General features: G+C 42.6%; 1 pseudogene; it reads left to right on the top strand.

Moving 5' to 3' along the window:
• The first annotated feature begins 1,195 nt into the window (after positions 1-1,195).
• Positions 1,196-7,626, top strand: LOC144368958 (uncharacterized protein C2orf78 pseudogene; annotated as a pseudogene).
• The last annotated feature ends 249 nt before the right edge of the window (positions 7,627-7,875 follow it).

Genomic DNA, 7,875 nt, shown 5'->3' with positions numbered 1-7,875 from the left:
AAGAAGAGAGAAAAAATCCTCAGTGCCTCTCACATATGAAAGAGGCTGATGGCAGAAAGTCCACATGACCAAGGAGCTGTCCTCAAGAAATTATAAGTTAAAGGAGCACAACAAAAATCCAGAGAGGGAAATTTTACAGTCAACTAAGTCTTCCACCTCTCTAGAGTTTCTGCTATTGCTCAGAGTTCATTTTTCAAAGAATCAACTCACAGAAAAAAAGACCCCTGCTTCTGCTAGTTAAGATAAAGTAATATCAATGTGTACAAGAATGCAGACTCAAGGCTTGTCCATGAAAAAATGTCTACAATGAAGAGGGATGGGGGAAGGAGAGCAGAAGAGAGTTACCAGTCTAAACTGGCCCAGCCCAGGCCAAAGAAAGCAGGGATCAATCAAGGAGAAACTAAAGAGAATCTTGGGCCACATCATTCCCCAGAAAATGCACTCAAGGAACTTCCCCCTAGGGCTGGGATTGTGGCTCAGTGGTAGAATGTTCGCCTAGCACGCATGAGGCACTGGGCTTGACCCATTAATAAAATCAAAGTATTGGGTCCATCTACAACTAGGGGGGAAAAAAACAACTTTTTAACCCCTTTCTGAATCCTTGAATACTGCAGGAACTTCACTAATCAAATCAACTTCTGTGGTTCCACAACCACTATACTTGCTCAAACTAGATGTCTTCCATCTCCAGGGATATTAACGGCATATGTTAATAGAGTAACGTATCACTATTACCTCTTATACTGTGAAGCATAATTTATAACATATTCATAATATTTTAATGAACATTTAAGAGGAACACAGAGATGATATCCCTAACACAAGAGCCTGGGGGAGGGGAGCCATGGGGTCAGCCCATTATGTCCCTCCTGCAGGGCTCACCTACCAGAACTGAGCCATTGAGTTTCTATTATAACTTTCCTGTCACTTTCTCCACCCAATCAACTCTCTTGTCATTTCCCCCACCCAATCCCACCTTCTCCTTCGGAGTCTGACCACTCTATTGGCTACTTCATACCTTTAAACGGCCAGGTTTGTGACATCATTCTCCCACCAAACCTACTGCCACCTGCTAGAATCTTAGGCTTGCCATGTAGTTGTAAACAAATTTGAATCATCGCAAGTGACCAGTGACCAGTAACCAGTCATTAGAGTGGCCAGTAAACAGTGACCAGTGAACCCCATACTGGGAAACATGCATTCTCTAGCCTCAGCCACCCACACATCCTCTGGGGTGATCTCCTCATCCTTTGTATCTACAATTGATGTGACCTCTTCTCTGACCATGTCAGGTGAGTAAAGAAACTTTTTAAAGTTTTTCATTAGACTTTGACCTGCCTCAATTTACTAATGGAGTCAAAAGGGCTTAGAATAATAGGGGAAAGGATGGAACTAGAAATCTGGACACCTAATTTCATTTGGAATTTGACATGTACTAGGTATAGAACTGGACTATCTGACTCTCTCACAAAATCTGTTTCCTGATTTGCTACATGAGGATAACAGATTGCCCATGTTCTGGTCCCTTACTTTTCTTGCATCTTGAGGGGCATGTTTATAGAGAATGAAATCAGATTTCATGGTTGTATTGTTTCAACTGAAAGAGACAAAACCTAGGCAGGGTGGAAACCAAGAGGTTTCCTCTGTAACAGTTTCCCTTCACCAAGATTTCCACTTCAGTATTTCAAATTTAGTGCTGTTCATAAAAGGGACATTCACATATTTGGGAGTTTTCTGTTTCACCTAGGTGAAAAAAGAAATAGGGAGAGAGGAGCACGAGGACAGGGCTGGAAGGAGGCAGATGTTCTTGGGAAAGCAAGTTTGTGACTGTTTAAGCACACGGTAACAGGAACTCGGTGGAGGAAGAAAATATAAAAATAAAGGAGAAGAAAATGTTAGAATTATAGAGATGAAGAGAATGATGTTCTCGATGAAAAAGAGGTTGGTTAAGATGGATGTGGAAGAAAAGCAAAGATCTTATTTAAACCAACAGACAGCATAGAGTGAATCGTCCCAGAGGCTGGTTTAGAGAATGTTTAGCTTAACAGAACAGCAAGGAAACTAAGACTTCACCTAGGGTATCACTGGGGTAAGCAGGTTATCCGAAAAGTCACACTTGGCTGTTACACTTTTTCTATGACCTCTTTCAACACAGATGATGTTGACAGTTTGAACATGAACATGTTAGAAGTATGTTTTAGAAATGATTCTTCCTCCAAACATGCCAAGCAAAGTGGTTCTAGACAGAGATGGGGAAATGGCATTTTCCATGTCCTATTTTGTTCTGATTTTTAAACTACAGGGATATCTAAAAAATGTTTTGTCCAAACCTGCATCAGAAGGACACATTCCTTTCTGTGATATAAGCTGTCAAGGTGAAGCTGTTTTCCATCTTTACAACGTTTTCTTTTCCTAAAAAGACAATATAGAAATAGTCATTGATGATTTCTAAATTTAAGAACCAAAAGAAAGAACTATATAAGAATAAAAATTCAAGCTCCCATCTCTAATTCCGAGTTTATTTAAATAATTATGTGAAGACTTTTTGTTTTGTCTACATTTCAAATAATTGTTTGGGGCTGGGGTGTATTAATATAAAAGGGAGAAGAAAATGTCAGAAGAAAAGACAAAAATTGTTTTAAATTTGTTATTTTATTATACTGTGATGGTTTTCTCAGACTTTAGAAACAAGACTTTTCTCTAAATGTGATAATAAACTAGGCTTCTATGATTTTGTTAAAGCATTTTTTCTGTTTTTTTAATAACCAAAAGGATTATCAGAAAATGTATTTATATCAATTGAAATATCTACCTAGTGGAATTAATGCCTTTTATTTGGTGTTGGTAATCCCTAGAGGAAGAGAAACAAGAACAATAATGACTTTACACTTATTGTTTTTTTCTCTAGTATGTACAAAATTTCTTTCGTCCTTCCTTTTTTCCTCATTCCCTTCTTCTTTCCCTCACTCCCTCCATTTCTCTCTCCTTCCCTCCCTGCCTTGGTCCTTATGCCTCCCTTCCTTCCTCTCATTCATTCTTTCTTTCTTCTTTTCTTCTCTTCTCTCCAGTTCTGAGGATTGAACACAGGGTCTATGCATGCTAGGCAAGCATGCTACACAAGCTATATCTCCAGGATATTTTATTTGTTTTCTCAGATAGGATCTTCCTGAATTGCCCACAGTGGCTATCAATTCCTGGTTTCCTGCAATCCCACTGCCTCAGGCTCCCGAGTGCTGGGACCAGAGGCCCAGCACAGCATGCCCAGATTCATCCAGGGTTTTAGCTTTAGTTTTCCCTTCTCCACGTGGCTACCCATCTGTTCTTTACTTTACTTCAATTTCTGTTCACTTTACTTCAAATTTGTGTTCACTTTACTTACAATTACACACATTTTTAGTATAGTTTCTCTGTCTATATGTACTGCTTGAGAATGCATTCAAACTCACCTTCAATTATGAGCTTTGTTTTGATTAACAATATTCACTAAAATCAAAGAGAAACATTCACTTTCATAATATTGTATGCATGATAACAGAAGTCATTTCTTAGCAAATTTGATATACATTCACTTTTGCTCATATCGATATGTTCATTATTATGTAGTCATTCCTTTTAGTTCTGAGCTGTTTTTGACTTTTGCTTCTATCTTTCCAGAACATACTGTAACTCCCTCCAAAGGAAACTTTTTGTAATATCTATTTATCAGTTGTAGTTCAAGACAATACTTTTATTTTATTTATTTTTACGTGGTGCTGAGGATTGAACCCAGGGCCTCACATGTGCTAACCCTAACGTTAGCCCCCTAATGCTGAGCCATAACCTCAGCCCTCACATGAATCTTATGTAATATGACGCTTTTATTTATGGATGAATTATCACTATTGTTATTGTTATAACCACACTAAAGATGAGTAACCTGAAGCTCAGAAACTTTCAATTTCTTTCAAGAAGCATTCCTTGAGAAACTGAATTTCAGGTAGTCATTTTCATGTAGGATCAGCAGTTAGGCTGAAAGAGGGCAAAGATTGACGCTTAAATTATCATTTGGATGGTAAACCTGAACTCTAGGAAATATCACGTGACCTGGAAAAACAAAAGGAGATACTAAAGATCACTGTGGTGATATCAGTACGATTTTCTATGAACAGGGGAAAACAAATTTCTCAATCTCCAGATTTCTGCTCTTTGCAACAAGAGTCCTGGCCAGGGAGAAACTTTCCATAATCTGTTGCTGATTTTGAACAAGTCAATCTCACTTCCCTGACCCTTGGTGTACTCATTTGCTAACTGGTAAGGTTGGGGTTTCCTCTGAGTTTGAAAATGCTTCAGTTCTAGGGCAAATTCATGAGTCAATACTAGGGCAGGCTCAAAGGAAAGGTAGGACAGGTAGAAGGATGCTTTTAGAGAACAAAGTGTGAAGCAGACCACTTGGGACTTCTGTGCCCAATTTGAGAGAAAAGGCAGGGAATCAGAAGAGTGCTTGCAGCCATCCTAAATGGAGTGACTTGGGGTCTCTCAATGATTATTGGAATGAGGGCCTTCCTGATTACTACAACATTAAGATGATATTGTTCCTCAAATATTGTAAGAATCTGCCTGTCTCATCAATATTTTCACCACCCTCTTCTTCCTACAGAACTTTTCCAAAATTCTTCTTTACATGGAAATGCTGATTCTCTGCAGCTGTCTCTTCCTGTGGTGACCAATGCAGCTTCCCTGACAGGAAGTGTCTGCAACTTCTCCAGAGCCTCTGCTCCAGCTGCCACTTCAGCATGGTTACTGCCCTCAACCTGTGGCACCTCCTTCCAGCCACTCATGGGCAGTGCCTACCTTTATCAACATGCTAGCACAGCCATGGTGTCTGGAGTTACTGGCCAGCACCAGACTCCCATGGCACCTGCCCCCTATCCAAGTATTTCTGAGTGGTATATCCCAGGAAGTGCTGAAAAGAGCTCATCCTCACTCAGGGACTTTAATATGACTGTCACTGACCAGAATACAGCAGATTCTTCCCTATCTATGACATTCCAGTATGACAAAACTTCCAAAGCCAATGTCATGATCCCTGGGTATCCACTACTATCTGGTAGGCTCGTCCAGGTGACACTACCTCAGATTCCAAATCAAGGACATTGCCTCTCACTACCCCACCAAGAAGGAAGCCAGGTCTACTACTATGATCAAAACTCTCTGGGGACTCTGCTCTCTGGAGAACATGACCCCTGCCTGCAATCCTATGGCTCTGTGCCATATGCAGGAAGTAGTGCCACTGCCCCTCAACCAGAAATGGTGACAGTGCTGAAGGAAGTTCAGCCCACAAATGTCCTACCATCAGTCCCTACACCTGTGACCTACTACTCTGTGTCCACTCAAAGCATAGAAAAAACACATTTTCAAGGTGAGTACAAACAGCAAAAAGGGGAAGGAATGAGATTACCATTCGAAAGGAGGGTCCAGTTTTCAGCTGGTAACTGTGGGTCCACACATCCCTAGAATTCAAGTGCTGAGATTTTAACCACAATCTTGTTCAGCAGTCCCCATTTTCAGACTCTGTAAGACAAGCATGCAGCACAGCGTAATGGCCACCCATGCATTTAAGAGACCTCTAGGAGCACACGGAAGGAAGCGGCTGTTCACTATTTTTGCACTCAGTCCAGCTACACAACCACACTATAAATACATTTCCCTAATTTTACTTTGGTTTAGAAAAATACATCAACACATATCAGGGTGTGACAGTTTAATTGTCCCTTAATTGACTGCAGGATTTAACCTCTGTATGTAGAGATGCTGTCCAAAGCAGGAGTCCAAAACCCCCGACCATTCACATTGATCTCATGAGCATCAGCTCCACCCTCTCCTAGGTCATGGTGTTAAGTGTTCTTACATTCTGGGGAGAGTGGAGAGAATTGAGAGGCCCCTATATGAGAGCGAGAGACTTCATGAAAGAGTTTTTCTGGGTTTCCCACAGAGGAGACAAGTGCTCTACCGGAAACCCATGCTGCCATGGTGATGAACCAGCCCAAAAGTAACACTTCAAGGGATCACCTGTAACTAATATGCAACTCTTAACAGATATCTGTCAGTGGTCCTTAAAAAGAGCTAATAGAAATGCTTTCTCCACAGTTGGTGGTTCCCCTGAAAGGTGTGGAGCTGGGAAGGGGGAGCATCCTACTTACCATCGTCCTTGATTCCTTTGCAGGGATGGAAACTTCCCTAGGGATGGAGGCTTCCTTGGGATTGCAACCTCCAAGTCAGACATTTTGTCTGCCACAGCCTCCAGAATTCTCATACATCTGCAATAACAGAAAAAGCCAGGGGCAGGAAATCACAAGTGCCTTAATGGGTCCTAGTGATCCAGTGAGGAACAGAAAACATAAAGCCTCAGAGTCTCCTCATGGAACTCCTCAGGCCAAAATGCAGCTAAGGGACCTAGAGTGTGCATTAGGAGGAGAAGTTGCTCACAGGGATGCAGACAGCAATAGGGCCAATGTGCACACGGCCAAGCACTGTAAGAGCAAAGCTCAGAAAGCTGCATCCAGCAGGAACAGCAAGGCTAAGGGCCATAAGCAAGAAAAGACCAAGAGACCCAGAGCAAACGACTCCAAGAAAGCCGAGGAGAGGAAGCAGCCAGGCAACAAAGTCGAGGCAGAAGACAAGCCAACGGTGCCCAAACTAAAGCGGAAGAGGAACCAACCTGAGCTTTGCCAAGAGTCCTTTAAAAAGCCTCGGAGCTGTCTCGGCATGCACATGTTGGAGTCGGTGCAGGTTTTCCACGCACTGGGGAAGAAGAATGATAAGAAAACTGGGCTCTCTTCCTCCCGGGCCCTGGGAAACTCAGGCAGTACCCAAGACAACCGTACATGCCCAGCTATGAAACCATGGCTGGTGGTTAAGGGTCCTGAGAAATCACAAGTCAAAGCCCAGAATCCAGATATCGGTGCTGAAGGAGAGGGTCCTGCTCCATCCATTGATGAGCCTCCACCACCTGGGAAGGTAAAATTGGTACCTTTGCCTTTTCTGACCCAGGAGAAACCTCCACCTCGACCAGCAATCAATAGGAGGCCACAGTCTCTGGCCTCACGGAGACCCACTGGGTCTTACCCTGCCCAGCCTGGCCCTGCTAGCTCAGCTCAACCCATGGCAGTCAACACATCCCAACCAGCTACTGCCAACCCATCTTGGATGCGTCCTGCCAAGCCAGCTCACCCCGTTTTGACTCATGCCATTCAGTCAGGTGTGAGTGCTTCTACCCAGCCTAGTGCCCCTCGGTCTGCTGCTTCTGGGCCTGCACCCTACAAAACATCATCTTGTACTTCTCTTCATTGGCAACCCGTTCCCAGGGTTGGGACCCAGCCCCAGTCACAACCACCCAAGCCTCAAAACCAATATCTCCTCCAAGACTTTGCCTTACAACCAATTCCATGGAGGAAACCTAATGTTCCTGGGCAAGTAGTATCAACTCCCATCACCAGACACCAGAGGCCAGAGCGGGAAGCCATGAAGAAGAAGGCTCAACAAGAGCGTGAGAATGCTGCCAAGTACACTGCTTTGGGGAGAGTGCAGGGTTTCCTTGAGAGGGAAAGAGAGATGGAGTTTTCTCGCTACTATGGCTACATAATGTAAGAGCTGCTAAGATCAGTGGTGCCACTTAGGGACCAAATAGTTTTCCACATGTATATAGATAGAGTGATACACATTTATTCTCAGATGCTTTCAACGTTTAATAAACTTATACAAATAAATGTAATATAATTCACTAATACATAATAAAGAGGCCTTCTGGTACCATTGTTAGAAAATAAAGAGGCCTTTGGGTCCTACATGGGTTCCAAATACTCTTCTCATATACACATAGATAGATAGATGAAAATT

The sequence above is a fragment of the Ictidomys tridecemlineatus genome, chromosome 12, assembly GCF_052094955.1.
Source record: "Ictidomys tridecemlineatus isolate mIctTri1 chromosome 12, mIctTri1.hap1, whole genome shotgun sequence".
Taxonomy (NCBI): Eukaryota; Metazoa; Chordata; class Mammalia; order Rodentia; family Sciuridae; genus Ictidomys; species Ictidomys tridecemlineatus.
Note: the sequence above shows the minus strand (reverse complement) of the source record. Positions and strands in the feature narration are given on the sequence as shown.